The sequence below is a fragment of the Hyperolius riggenbachi genome, chromosome 10 (assembly GCF_040937935.1).
Source record: "Hyperolius riggenbachi isolate aHypRig1 chromosome 10, aHypRig1.pri, whole genome shotgun sequence".
Classification (NCBI taxonomy): Eukaryota; Metazoa; Chordata; class Amphibia; order Anura; family Hyperoliidae; genus Hyperolius; species Hyperolius riggenbachi.
In genome coordinates, this window is record NC_090655.1 from 97486390 (window position 1) to 97502052 (window position 15663).

Sequence of the window (15663 nt, forward strand, 5' to 3'; positions counted from 1 at the left end):
GCTGCTCACAAGGTTGGAGCTGTTTATGTCTGAATTCCCAATCCTGATTGGTGTTGCTTTAGGATAGAGCTGTTTTGATGGTGAGCACTGGCTTTGGACAAAAAGGACCTCAGTTTTGTCAGCATTCAGTTTCAACCAGTTATCATTCATCCATGCCTGTAGCTCAGCTAAGCAGGAATTTATTTTTGGAGTAGGGTCTGTTCCACCAGGTTTGAAGGACAGATATAGCTGGTTGAACTCGATGGACGTATGTCTTTTTTCAGCCAAAATAACTATGTAACTATAAAATTGATACGTGGGATGGAAGGTCTCGCTTACCAAGAAAGGTTAGATAAACTGTGTTTATTTAGTCTAGAGAAAAGACGCCTTAGAGGAGATCTAATTAACATGTATAAATACATTAGAGGGCAATATAATAGCTTGGCGGATGAGCTTTTTGTCCCTAGGCCTTCTCAAAGGACTAGAGGACATGAGCTGCGCATGGAGGAAAAACATTTTAGCCATTTATTTAGGAAAGGGTTCTTTACAGTAAGAGTGGTTAAGATGTGGAATGCATTGCCACTGGAAGTCGTTATGGCAAACTCTATACCTGCATTTAAAGGGGGCTTAGATGCTTTCCTTGCGTTGAAAGACATCCATGGCTACAATTACTAGGTAAGGCCTAATGATGTTGATCCAGGGATTTTATCTGATTGCCATCTGGAGTCAGGAAGGAATTTTTCCCATTTGGGGCTAATTGGACCATGCCTGGTGGGGTTTTTTTCGCCTTCCTCTGGATCAACAGGGGTATGTGGGGGACGGGCTGGAGTTGTACTTTGTACTGGTTGAACTCGATGGACGTATGTCTTTTTTCAGCCAAAATAACTATGTAACTATGTGTGTCATCGGCGTAGCATTGGTACGTCAGGCCATGTCGTTGGATAAGTGTACCGAGTGGAAACATGTAGATTGCAAAAAGCAGAGGGGATAGGATTGATCCTTGTGGCACTCCGAATTGTTGAGGTGCAAGTTTGGACATGATAGGTCCTAGGGATACTCTCTATGTTCTGTCAGTCAGGAATGATCTGATCCACTGATGCCACAGTGCTCCTGCAGTCTGTTAAGCAGGATTTCATGGTCAGCTGTATCAAAAGCCACTGAGAGATCCAACAGGATTAGGATGGAGCATTCCCATCTGTCCCTTGCCATGAGCAGATCGTTGCAGACGTGGATGAGGGCCGTTTCACAGCTGTGGTGTTTCTTAACCTCCTTGCCGGTTATCCCGAGCTCAGCTCAGGGTAACCTGCGCAGGAGGATATCTCAGGCCCCGCTGGGCCGATTTGCATAATTTTTTTTCCCTACACGCAGCTAGCACTTTGCTAGCTGCGTGTAGGTCGCGATCGCCGCCGTCATCCCGCCCAGTCGCCATGGCGACCGGGGAAGCCCTGCAGGAAATCCCGTTCTCAACGGGATTCCCTGCATACTCTGATCACCTAAGGCGATCGGAGTGGGTGGGGGGATGCCGCCGCTTAGCGGCTATCATGTAGCGAGCCCTGGGCTCGCTACATGATTAAAAAAAAAAAAAAAAAAGTGCGGCGCTGCCTCCTTGCCGGATTTTTTAGACCGGCAAGGAGGTTAAAGGGAACCAGAGACGAAGCACCCTTGTGTGTTTTACCATATATATCAGTAAGAACATTAGAGAAAACACTTACCATGCTCTCTGTTTCATCCTCACTGCTAAAAGTGTCTGTTATCAGCTGTAATAAGAATCCCGGACTGAGCATTCAGTCTGGCTTAGCAGGGAATAATTATAGCTGAGTCATTATAGCAGAGCCACAAGGGGGCAGGCTTGGGCTTGAAAAGACACCAGAGAAAACAGACTCAGCTATAATCTTTCCGTAGCAAAGCTAGACTGAGTGCTCAGTCCGGGATTCTTATCAGAAGTGATAACAGTCAGATTAAACAGAGAACAATGAAACAAAGAGCAGATTAGGTGTTTACTGTCATGTTCCCACTGATTTATAAGGTAGAATACAAGAGGGTGCTTCATCTCTGGTTCTCTTTAAAGCCAGATTGTAGAGGGTCCAGGATGTTATTTACTGACAGCCTGGTTTCAAGTTGCAGATGCACAGCCTTTTCAATAACTTTACCTAAGAAAGGGGGGGGGGGGGGGGTTGGAGACAGGTCTGTAGCTGCTCATTGCATCTGGATCCATGGAAGGTTTTTTAAGAAGGGGCTTGATGAGGAAACCTCCCTGCTTGCAGAGAGCAATTTACTATTTTGTGAAATGCTGGACCAAGCAGGTCAGGGCATTTCAGCATATGTTTGGTTGGTCCAGGTTTCAGGTTGTCTGGCGGAGGCGATGGAGGATGTCTGAGATCTCTTCCTCACTAATACTTTTGAAGTCAGTCCAGGGTGTTAGGTTGTTCTTGCAACCATTTCCAGGAGTTGAATAATTCTTAGGTGCTTTGTCAGCAAAGTAGCAAGCAAATTTATCACATAGCTCCTTTGAGGGAGTTTTATAGTAGGGTTAGACAGGATGGGTTACAGAGTCTTTCAACTGTGTGCAATAGTTGGGCTGGCCTGTTGGCGGCCTTTGCGATCTCCTGTGATAGGTAGGAGGATTTTTTCTTGGTGATCGCATTTTGGTAGCTTTCCAGGTGAGAGACAAGGCTGTGTTTTTATTATTTTTTCAACCAAACACGGACTTTGCCGTGTATCCTTTCTGCACACACTGCACCTTCCAGGAACCTTCAGCAGCACACTTTATCCCCACACATAGTGGGAGTTCAGAGTGCAGCTAACAAACTTGCACACACAGCCTCCAGGCACTACATCCAGCAAGACTCAGTGAGCGGCCATCTATGGAGATCAGCTGATGTGACCGATCCTGTTTGAAAGCACCACTGCTGCCTGCGTCCCCGGCATAAAGAGGGACAACGCTAGACTGCTGACAGACCCATATGGGCTAGTCAGTTAGTCCTACTCCTAAAGGTGAGATCATTCCCCGGCAGGCTTGCCAGGGACAACTGCTACCCTTCTGAGTGCGCTCTCCTCTTTCTCCTCCCATTCCCCCCCACCCCTTGTCTATACAGATACTTGCACCACTATCCAGTGGCTTCCAGAGAGCGGCACCACCACCATTTTCATCTTCAGCCTACACACTGTATAACACCACTACAGGACGCTCCCCTGTATATACAGGAGTCTTCTATATATACACTGCCCAGTGTATATGGGACACTACCTACTGAAAACTATCTTTTGAATTGTGAGATTTTCGCCACTTCCTTTCTAGTCTGCGCACTTCTTTCTTTAGGTCCTTTAGTGAGCTGTCAAACCACAGTGCATGGTGAAGTGGTGTAGACCGTTTAATGCGAACTGGAGCAAGGGCGTCATAGGCAGATGACACTGCATGGTTGTACATCAGGACCCTAGAGTCTGGGTCTGTGCAATGATTGGTTAATGCGTCAAAGTTGAGGATGTTCTGAACATACTGGGGTGAGACATCTTTCAAAGAACGGTATTTTATGAGTTATTTCCCTCTGTGTTTTATCGCTGGTGCTGTCAGAGAGAAGTGGATGGTGTGGTGGTCTGACCATACCACTGGGTTTATTTCCGTGTGTGATATTAAGAATCCAGAATGAAATATAAGATCCAGGGTGTGCCCTTTCTTGTGGGTGGGGAGGTTGACAGCCTGAGAGAAACCCAGTTCACTCATTATGAGAAGGTGTGAATCGTGATCATCCACCCATGCATTAAAATCTCCCAGGATGATCCATCTAGGGTGTTCCACTGTTAGGCAGGATAAGAGTTCAGATATTTCCTTAAGAAAGGCTGGACCATTACCAGGTGGGCGGTATATGAGCAATATGTTGATGTTTATCTCTGCTGAGAGTTGGGCCGCCAGGCATTCAAAGGATTCAGTGGGGCCTATGGCCAAGGACCTTATGTTCAAAGAGGATCTGAAGCATATGGCAACCCCCCCCCCTCCTCCCTTGCGGTCTTGTCTCTCACAGTGCAAGACTGAATAATTTGTCGGCACAGTTGCTTCAAGAGTTGGGCCTGCATGTTTCCCAAGCCAGGTCTCTGTCAAAAAGGTCAAATCAGAGAGCTCTATTAGGTCTTTACTCCTCATTACATTATATATCCAGTATAGGTAGCCACATATAGGTGCCCCCAGTATAGGTATATGGGCATACAGGGAGTGCAGAATTATTAGGCAAATAAGTATTTTGACCACATCATCCTCTTTATGCATGTTGTCTTACTCCAAGCTGTATAGGCTCGAAAGCCTACTACCAATTAAGCATATTAGGTGATGTTTATCTCTGTAATGAGAAGGGGTGTGGTCTAATGGCATCAACACCCTATATCAGGTGTGCATAATTATTAGGCAACTTCCTTTCCTTTGGCAAAATGGGTCAAAAGGAGGACTTGACAAGCTCAGAAAAGTCAAAAATAGTGAGATATCTTGCAAAGGGATGCAGCACTCTTAAAATTTCAAAGCTTCTGAAGCGTGAACATCGAACAATCAAGCGTTTCATTCAAAATAGTCAACAGGGTCGCAAGAAGCGTGTGGAAAAACCAAGGCGCAAAATAACTGCCCATGAACTGAGAAAAGTCAAGCGTGCAGCTGCCAAGATGCCACTTGCCACCAGTTTGGCCATATTTCAGAGCTGCAACATCACTGGAGTGCCCAAAAGCACAAGGTGTGCAATACTCAGAGACAAGGCCAAGGTAAGAAAGGCTGAAAGACGACCACCACTGAACAAGGCACACAAGCTGAAACGTCAAGACTGGGCCAAGAAATATCTCAAGACTAATTTTTCTAAGGTTTTCTGGACTGATGAAATGAGAGTGAGTCTTGATGGGCCAGATGGATAGGCCCGTGACTGGATAGATAAAGGGCAGAGAGCTCCAGTCCAACTTGGACGCCAGCAAGGTGGAGGTGGAGTACTGGTTTGGGCTGGTATCATCAAAGATGAGCTTGTGGGGCCTTTTTGGGTTGAGAATGGAGTCAAGCTCAACTCCCAGTCCTACTGCCAGTTTCTGGAAGACACCTTCTTCAAGCAGTGGTACAGGAAGAAGTCTGCATCCTTCAAGAAAAACATGATTTTCATGCAGGACAATGCTCCATCACACGCGTCCAAGTACTCCACAGCGTGGCTGGCAAAAAAGGGTATAAAAGAAGAAAAACTAATGACATGGCCTCCTTGTTCACCTGATCTGAACCCCATTGAGAACCTGTGGTCCATCATCAAATGTGAGATTTACAAGGAGGGAAACCAGTACACCTCTCTGAACAGTATCTGGGAGGCTGTGGTTGCTGCTGCGCGCAATGTTGGTGGTGAACAGATCAAAACACTGACAGAATCCATGGATGGCAGGCTTTTGAGTGTCCTTGCAAAGAAAGGTGGCTATATTGGTCACTGATTTGTTTTTGTTTTGTTTTTGAATGTCAGAAATGTATATTTGTGAATGTTGAGATGTTATATTGGTTTCACTGGTAAAAATAAATAATTGAAATGGGTATATATTTGTTTTTTGTTAAGTTGCCTAATGATTATGCACAGTAATAGTCACCTGCACACACAGATATCCCCCTAAAATAGCTAAAACTAAAAACTACTTTCAAAAATATTCAGCTTTGATATTAATGAGTTTTTTGGGTTCATTGAGAACATGGTTGTTGTTCAATAATAAAATTATTCCTCAAAAATACCACTTGCCTAATAATTCTGCACTCCCTGTAGGTGTCCCCAGTATAGGTCAGCCAGGCATGGGTTCCCCCCAGAATAGGTTAGCCAGACATAGGTGTCCCCAATCTATGTTAGCCAGGTATAGGTGCCTATAGTAAAGGTAGCCAGGCATAAGTGGCCCAGTATAGGTTAGCAAAGTTTAAGTGCCCCCAATATAGGTGATGGAAGGGGGAACCATGGGCACACTTGGAGGAGGGACTGTCTACTCCCTCTCCCTGGGTCCCCCTCTATGTTCCCCCTCCACTGAAGAGTTATGGCGCCACTGGGAAACCTGTAGAAACTCTACTCATTCCGGGCTTCATGCGACAATCACTTGCTGCTGGACTTTTCTGTCTGCAATGCTGATTACTCTCACTATTTCTGCTAACAGGAAGTAGTGAGAGTAAGCACCGTTTCAGACAGAGTAGTCCAGAGACAAGTGGTCGTCGCATGGAGCCTGGAAGGAGGTGAGTTTTCCAGCGGCTTCATAACTCTTCAGTGGAGGGGGGAGCATGGAGGGAGACCTGGGGAGAGGGAGGAAGGAATCCCCCTCCCCTGTGGCTGAGTCCCAAAGTGCCCATGGCTCTCCCTCCCTCGCTGCACCCTGGGTGGACACCCGCCTCGCCTGCCCCTAGAAACAGAGCTGTGTAGTGGGAATGCGTGTTGATCAAGTTATTCTGGAAACAGGCTGAAGTTTTCTGCAGTAGAGAGATCAAAATTCTATATTAAATTGACCCATTTATTACTCTCTCTTTGGTTGGTATGTGTGAGTGATGGAATGATGTGGTATGTCAAATAAGTAAAAACTTCCGATGTGTCCTATAGTTGATCACCTAGTTTTGACGATTGACTGAAATAAATAAATACTTGCACTACCCATGGACAATTTTTAAAGGGGACCTTAACTCAGAACTCCTATCTACTCTAAAATATACATAACAGCATAATAACCTTTAAACAAAAAACATTTCTTTGTTACAGCGGATACAAATCCTGCAATAAATCTGCAGTTTCTACTTCCTGATTCATGGAAACAGAATTTTTTTTTTTTGTCCCTTTTTTCAATCTCTGAATATTTATTTTGTACTACAGTATTTACCTGATATTTGAGGACCGACATTCTTGACCATAGGTACACGAACCCCAGGAGGAGCTTCTGCTTGACGGAATGAATCCAGTGGCGCACGGAGGGGGTTGTTCTGAGTGTCTAGAACAACCCCCTGCACCGGGACCGGAAGTGGGGCTGCCGCATGGCCCGGCCGGCTGGGGAGAGAAGACAGAAGAAAATGATGGAGGCGCCAGCCGCGCTAATAAGGGATGCGGGAGCTTTATTCCTCCCTCCCTCTGAATGCCCCTCACCTGCGGTGAATGTGTGCCCGGCGCCCCCATGAGTGTGTGCGCAGCGGAGCGGTAGGTCCTCTTACCGCAGATCAGGCGCACCATGACGTCACAGGAAGCATGAGACTCCAGTTGCTGGTGCGCCTGATCTGCGGTAAGAGGACCTACCGCTTCGCTGCGCACACACTCATGGGGGAGCCGGCACACATTCACCGCAGGTGGGGGCATTCAGAGGGAGGGAGGGAGCGAGGAATAAAGCCGGTTCCCGCATCCCTTATTAGCGCGGCTGGCGCCTCCATCATTTTATTCTGTCTTCTCCCCCAGGCAATCTTCTCCCCACACAGGGGGCGGGCACCTTCCTTCACCTATCTTATACTGGGGGGCATATACCTATCTAATCTATCCTGGGGGGCATATACCTATCTAACCTATACTGGGGGGCATATACCTATCTAATCTATACTGGGGGGCATATACCTATCTAACCTATACTGGGGGGCATATACCTATCTAACCTATACTGGGGGGCATATACCTATCTAATCTATACTGGGGGGCATATACCTATCTAACCTATACTGGGGGACATATACCTATCTAATCTATACTGGGGGGCATATACCTATCTAATCTATACTGGGGGGCATATACCTATGTAACCTATACTGGGGGGCATATACCTATCTAGCCTATACTGGGGGGCATATACCTATCTAACCTATACTGGGGGGGCATATACCTATCTAACCTATACTGGGGGACATATACCTATCTAATCTATACTGGGGGGCATATACCTATCTAACCTATACTGGGGGCAACTATATGGGCTACCTATACTGGGGGGAACCTATAGCTGGCTACCTATACTGCGGGCACCTATACCTGTCTCCACGTTGGGGGCGCATTTTACGCCCTCACCCTGGGTGCAATTTAGCCTAGAAACTGCTAGTATTTGGCTCCACCCACACCATATTTTGGCCACGCCCACACGCCACTTTCAGGAACCCCCCCCTTGGAAATCCTGGATTTGCCCCTGGAATCCATAAGACTTTTGCAGGAGCTTCCATTTTCTCTGTACTGAGCTAAACAATAGCATCAAGCAGGTAGTCAGGAAAGTCAGATTAGATTGAGAACACCTGATCTGCATTTACCTTGTGGTTTAATGTCTCAAAGTATACAGGGCAGAGGATCATTCATCAAAAAAAATATTATACCTGAGATGAGGCTACATACAAAATGTATACATACCTGAGGCTTCCTCCAGCCCCCCCCCCCCCTCCACCTGATCGCTCCCTCGTCATCCTCAGTCACCATCTCGTTTGCTCGCAACTGACCCCGAAATAACCGCCAGTCGGTGCAGTCTGGCCAGGCATGCTCCCCGTCTTGCTCCCGTTGCCGGGAGCGTTCTGCTCCTGCACAGTAGTATTGCGCATGTGCAGCATGCTCCCGGCAATGTGAATGTAGCGGGAGTGTGTGCGCAGCCAGGCCGCGCATGCGCAGTCGGCCCCGGACTGAAGGACATTCCAGGGCCCATTGCCTACAAACCGGGAGTTGGAGGAGGATGGCGTGAGAGCGATCTTGCCGGAGGGGGCTGGAGGAAGCCCCAAGTATGTATATTTTGTCATTTTAGCTCCATCTCCGGTTCCTTTTAAGAAAGTTTTGATTTCGAAAGAAACTATATTGGCAGCATGCATGTCTCTTTACAGGCTACCTTTAATTGTATTTTGTTAGTTCTGAGACATTGCTTATCACAGCATCTTTTGGGCTCAATACATCAATAAAGCTACCAGTGACCAATTCACATTCATAAAAACCCAAACACCAAGTCTGTCATAAGCATTATGTTTAAAAGCAAGCTGTAAAAAGGTGATATGTTTTATTACCACAGAACTCTGCTATACAGTCATTAGACAACTGCAAACCAAGGTGGTAAGGTTTGTACTATGAAGATCCATCCACACCTACAAAACCACACAAGAGCAAAGACAACACAGGGCATTTTTAAAAGGCCTTCTAGCTTTTCAGTGTTTTAACTTTACTCCCAGTTGTTAACAGACATTTACTGAGTTTCAGAAGCACAAACTGCACTTGCATGTCTACAAACTCTTGTACCAGTGTGTGATCATATTTTCTGTTCTAGTCAAACAGTGGAGGCACAAAGCATTCAAATTACTTGTGGCTTCTCTTTTGCAGACAGTGTTTTGTACTCTATTCGTAATAATGAAAAATTAAGTTTACCACCCAATGTATGGGAGGAGGCAATCACATTAAAGAAACTTTAATAAACTATAGAAAATGTTCATCTGTCTGTCTAGACATAATCGCTGTGCTTTGATGTGAACATAGATGATATCATCATGCCTGACAGCCAAAAGCAGATCATTTGCAATCTCATTTTCTATGCCACTTCAAGGACTCTTAACCTCTCCAGGGGCCAGGCTACACAAGCCACTAATTATCAATTTGGTGTTGATGTTTAATTACAATATATGCTTATTATTCAATATGAATTTACACTTGGTGTTGTCTGGAACGAAAAAAAAAAATGAAAAAGACTGACATCGTAATGACATCCTATGGATGGAGGAAAACTAGAACTACTGCAAGAGAACCCTAAAACTATTACCTTTTGCTTTAAGATATTTAGTTTTGGATAACTGTGGTATAAGAGGGATACTATGTCTTTCAAACCTCAGTATGTTTGTTTTTTTGTTCTGTATACTGAGCCAGAGTGACTGAACAAAAGGTCAAACTGAACTCTTTCAAGCTCACCAAGGTAATGCAAAAATATATATTTTTTTCAAAATAATTTATCCACTACCAGCCAGGTATTTGGATTTGCTAGCTACTAGTAAACCTATACAGCTCCGTGGAATATGTTGACCCTTTATAAATGTATAATAATATTAATAATAATATACTATGCAAGTATACCATATTTTTCAGACATATGACGCACTTTCTCCCCCAAATATGGGGGGAGTGTCACTGTATCTTATGGTCCGAATGTCAGGTGCCCCTACTAGAGATGTCGCGAACGGTTCACCTGCGAACGGTTCCAGGCGAACTTTGGGGGTTCGCGTTCGCCTGCATCAGGCGAACTTTTGCGGAAGTTGAGCAAAACTTTGACCCTCCATATCACTGTCAGCAGACACATTATTGCCAAACATGCTGGTCTCACTGCTGTAAGCCCACCCACCCTCCCTCCTCCAAGCAAGGTCCTTATACCATTTGGCTCAGTTGTCTGCCTACACTAATTAGTTATGGGACAGCTGCTACCGAGATTTTAATTAGCCTCTTGTGGGTCTCCTCCCTCCTCTGACCTCCCATCTCCCTCCTACCCTCCTACCCTTCTACCTATTCCCTCCTCCATCCTATCGGAGGGAGGAGGGTCTCATCTGCCAGGGAATTATCCTATTTCAAAAACCAGTATACATCATACCATGGCTGGGAATCGAACCCAGATCTCACTGTGTGGTGGGCAAGCACACTAACCACGGTACCACTACAGTAGTAACTGAAGCTGGCCTAAAACTTACCATTTATGCTCAATGCAATAGAAACATTAGGTTGCTTAAAGGGAACCTTAACTGAGAGTGATATGGATGTTTCCTGTAAACAATACCAGTTGCCTGGCAGTCCAGCTGATCTTTGTGACTGCAATAGTGGCTGAATCACACCCTGAAACAAGCATGTAGCTAATCCAGTCTGACTTCAGTCAGAGCACCTGATCTGCATGCTTGTTCAGGGGCTGTGGCTAAAAGTATTAGAGACACAGGATCAGCAGGCGATTCAGGCAACTGGTATTATTTTAAAAGGAAAAATCCATATCCTTCTCCGTTTAGGTTCCCTTTAAGGATTTGTAGCATAAAAGCCAACTCACATTGGCTGGGATTTGAACCTGGGTTTCACTGTGTGGTGGGCAAGCACACTAACCACTGTACCACAACAGTAGTAACTGAAACTGGCCTAAAATTTCGAATCTCAGCTCTGTCTGTTCAGTAAGCCAGCACCTATTCAGTAGGAGACCTTAGGCAAGTCTTCCTAACACTGCTACTGCCTATAGAGCATGCCCTAGTGGCTGCAGCTCTGGTGCTTTGAGTCCGTCAGGAGAAAAGTGTGATATAAATGTTATTTGTCTTGTCTACTTTTTCTCTTGTATTGAGCATAAATGTTAAATTTTAGGCCAGCTTCAGTTACTACTGTTGTGGTACAGTGTTTAGTGTGCTTGCCCACCACACAGTGAAACCCAGGTTCAAATCCCAGCCAATGTGAGTTGGCTTTTATGCTACAAATCCTTAAAGGGAACCTAAACGGAGAAGGATATGGATTTTTCCTTTTAAAATAATACCAGTTGCCTGAATCGCCTGCTGATCCTGTGTCTCTAATACTTTTAGCCACAGCCCCTGAACAAGCATGCAGATCAGGTGCTCTGACTGAAGTCAGACTGGATTAGCTACATGCTTGTTTCAGGGTGTGATTCAGCCACTATTGCAGTCACAAAGATCAGCTGGACTGCCAGGCAACTGGTATTGTTTACAGGAAACATCCATATCACTCTCAGTTAAGGTTCCCTTTAAGCAACCTAATGTTTCTATTGCATTGAGCATAAATGGTAAATTTTAGGCCAGCTTCAGTTACTACTGTAGTGGTACCGTGGTTAGTGTGCTTGCCCACCACATAGTGAGATCTGGGTTCGATTCCCAGCCATGGTATGATGTATACTGGTTTTTGAAATAGGATAATTCCCTGGCAGATGAGACCCTCCTCCCTCTGGTAGGAGGGAGGAGGGAATAGGTAGAAGGGTAGAAGGGGAGGAGGGAGGTGGGAATAGGTAGAAGGGTAGAAGGGAGGTGGGAGGAGGAGACCCACAAGAGGCTAGTTAAAATCTCCCTAGCAGAATGTGTAGCAGCTGTCCCATAACTAATTAGTGTAGGCAGACAACTGAGTCAAATGGTATAAGGACCTTACTTGGAGGAGGGAGGGTGGGCGGGTCTTCCAGCAGTGAAGTGTATTTCACTCAATCAGGTGTGCCTCCAGGTATTAGAGCTCTTGAAACATGTTTTCTATCATTTTTCCAGCCGGTAGAATTTTTAAAAATTTTCAAAGTTCGCCTCCCCATTGAAGTCTATTGCGGTTCGCGAACTTTTTCGCGAAACGAACCTTTCGCGGAGGTTCGCGAACGGGGTTCACGAACCTAAAATCGGAGGTTCGCGACATCTCTAGCCCCTACCACATAGGAATCCCTAGCTGCCTCTATCCCCTGCCGGTAATTAGCTGTCCATGTCCCCACTGGTAATTGGCTGCCCCTGTGTCCCCACTGCTAATTGGCTGCCGTTGTTTCCCTGATGGTAATTGGCTGCCCCTGTACCCCCCTGGTAATTAGCTGCCCCTGTGCCCCCATGGTAATTAGCTGCCCGTGTCCCCGCCGGTAATTAGCTGGCTCCATGTCCCCACGGGTAATTAGCTGTTCCGTCCCCTTCTGTCTCCTTCTGCCCCTTACATCTCTCTTACCGCTGGACGCCAGACTGCAGAGAGAAGTAGCAGTAATCCTCTGTACTAAAGCCTCTGGGGGATCCATGGTTGCAGGCCAAGTCTCTCTTCCTTCACTTCCGCATACGTCACCAATGTGGAAGTAAATGAAGAGACTTGGGCTGCAAGCACGGATCCCCCAGCGGCTTTAGTACAGAAGTATCCAGCGGTAAGAGAGACGCACAGGGCAGAAGGCGACAGAGGGAGACGGGACAGCTAATTACCAGTGGGGACATGTAATTTCCGGTGGGGACATGGGTAGCTAATTACCGGCTGGGGACATGGGGCAGCTAATTGCCGGCATGGACACAAGGGACACCTATGCGGACACAAGAGGGCACCTAAGAGGACGTGGGGACCTAAGAGGACACACAGACCTGTAAGAGGACACGGGGGGCATTTAGGAGGACATGGAGACAGGAGTAACAAGCGGGGCACTAAAGGTACAAAGGGGACACGGACACAAAGGTACAAAGGAGACATAATAATTGGGGGGGGGGGGGGGAGAGTCCAATGAGCAGAGGTACAACAATACTTCTATAATAGCTGCGGTTGTACTTTGTCCACTACTACTACCACTTTACTTTGCAGAAGTGTAAGAATAGCTGGGAATATTACGGTAGTACACCTGCATTTTCTCTCATGTCTGTGACATCTTTATTATAGGCAATGCTAAATGAAAATGTAAAGCCTTCAAAGGACACTTGGGGCCTGATTTAATTCCAAGTAACAAAAGACTTGCAGTATGTGAGCTTTTATTTCCTCAGCATCGCAAACAAGTTGATGTATGATTCACCTGTCAAGCTCTTGCTCCCACCATTGACTATGCAAGGTTAGTCTTGCACAGCACGTTAAACAAATAGCCTTCAGCAATGCAAGCAAAAATCTCTTAAGCGCCACATATCATTTTTTTTGCTTCAGTGTCGATGTAACACTATTTCCCCCCCCGCCCCCCTTTTTCTGCAAAGCTTACTGGTATTACCAACCTGGATGGTGTCCGCACACATGGTCCATACTATGGGCAGGACTATGCCAGAAGATCTCATCCTGTGAATGGATAAAGGGTATCGCTGTACCACTTTAGAATAAGTAGTTAAATGTTCAAACTTAAGGTGTATGACTTTTTTCATCTTTGCTGTTCTGTATTCTTTGTCCCCCTCCCCCCGCCCCCCCCCCCCCCCCCCTTTAATCTGCTAGTCTTCTGTACATGCATTCTTCTGCTGTTCTGCCCTTTTTTCTTCTTAAATTTTAATTGCAAAGTTACCTATACTGGGCACCCCGACAATGCTAGGCATCACCTACACATCTACTAGGCAGCCTCCACACAAGCATAATTGTGTAGTCGTAAATAAAACTTTTGCTTTGTAGCACTAGGATCCCTGCTTTAATGATGGCCCTGGACATTATCTGCATGGAGAATAGTTGTTTTTTGTTTTAGTTTTTTATAAATCCAAGACTGTTTGTTTTTTTTATTTTATTTATTTAAATGTTAATGTTTCTAGATACAGTATGTGTATGTGAATAAAAATCCACCTAGGCGAGGAATGGGAACCTCAGCCAGCAAAATAGCATTTTGTAATACATACAAGACTGTTTGCCAGGATAACTTAATGGCCTCAATTCACTAAGATCATGCTGGAAATAATAAGGCAAGAGAAAACTTACCTCCACATAAGACAGAGTTATCGTATCTCTTCATTCCTTAAGTTACCGCCTCTGTAGTTAAGTTACCTCCTCTGTAGTTGTTACCTCCTCTGTAGTTATTTTCACATGCAGTTAATAAACAGCCTGTCTTTAACTCTGGAGTTATTTTAACCACTTGCCGACCGCACGCTTATACCGTGCGTCGGCAAAGTGGCAGCTGCAGGACCAGCGACGCAGTACTGCGTCGCCAGCTGCAGGCTGATTAATCAGGAAGCAGCCGCTCGCGCGAGCGGCTGCTTCCTGTCAATTCACGGCGGGGGGCTCCGTGAATAGCCTGCGGGCCGCCGATCGCGGCTCGCAGGCTAAATGTAAACACAAGCGGAAATAATCCGCTTTGTTTACATTGTACGGCGCTGCTATGCAGCAGCGCCGTAAGGCAGATCGGCGATCCCCGGCCAATCAGCGGCCGGGGATCGCCGCCATGTGACAGGGGACAGCCTGTCACTGGCTGCACAGGACGGATAGCGTCCTGTGCACCGCGGATCACCGGGGGTGGACAGGTAGGAGAGGGAGGGGAGGAATCTCGCAGCGGAGGGGGGCTTTGAGGTGCCCCCCCCCCGCAACACCCAGCAGGCAGGAGCGATCAGACCCCCCCAGCACATCATCCACCTAATGGGGAAAAAAGGGGGACGATCTGGTCGCTCTGCCTGCACCCTGATCTGTGCTGGGGGCTGCACAGCCCACCACCGCACAGATCAGCTAAAACAGCGCTGGTCCTTAAGGTAAAGGGGGGTAAAGGGTGGGTCTTCAAGTGGTTAAGGATTCAAGAGTTAACTTAAAGACAGAAGAGTTAACTTTAGGTTTGCCTGAGGTAAAATGCCTTATCACCATGGTAACAACTCTAGAAGAGTTATTAAAGACAGGAGATAAGCTTAGTGAATTGAGGCCAATCTCCTCTGGCTGTTACATGACTTGGCATGCCTCAGGCAAACACTGCAGCATGGTGGCTAAGTGATTAGCACTCTCATCTTCCAATAGAACGGTCTCAAGTTAGAGACTTTACAAAGACATTATCAGGATGGAGTTTTAAAGCGCATCTGAACTGAGAGGGATACAAAGGCTTGCATATATATTTTTAAACAATACCAGTTACCTGGTAGTCCTGTTGATCCTCTGCCTCTAATACTTTTATCCATAGATCTTGAACAAGCGTTCATATCAGATTTTTGACTGAAGTTTGACTGAATTAGCTGCATGTTTGTTTCAGGTGCGTGATCCGGATACTACTTTAGCCAGATAGATCACCAGGACAGCCAAGAAACTGGTATTGTTTAAAAGGAAATCAATATGGCAACCTCAATATCCCTCTTAGTTCTGGTGTCCATCTAGGTGGCACAGGCGGCACAATAGGAGCACAGAGACATGT

At 46.1% G+C, this 15663-nt stretch overlaps 1 long non-coding RNA gene across 1 annotated transcript in view; it reads left to right on the forward strand.

Annotated features, from left to right (window-relative positions):
- LOC137535961 (uncharacterized) overlaps positions 1–15663 on the forward strand; it is a 154352-nt gene that overhangs the window by 63289 nt on the left and 75400 nt on the right. The window lies entirely within an intron of this gene.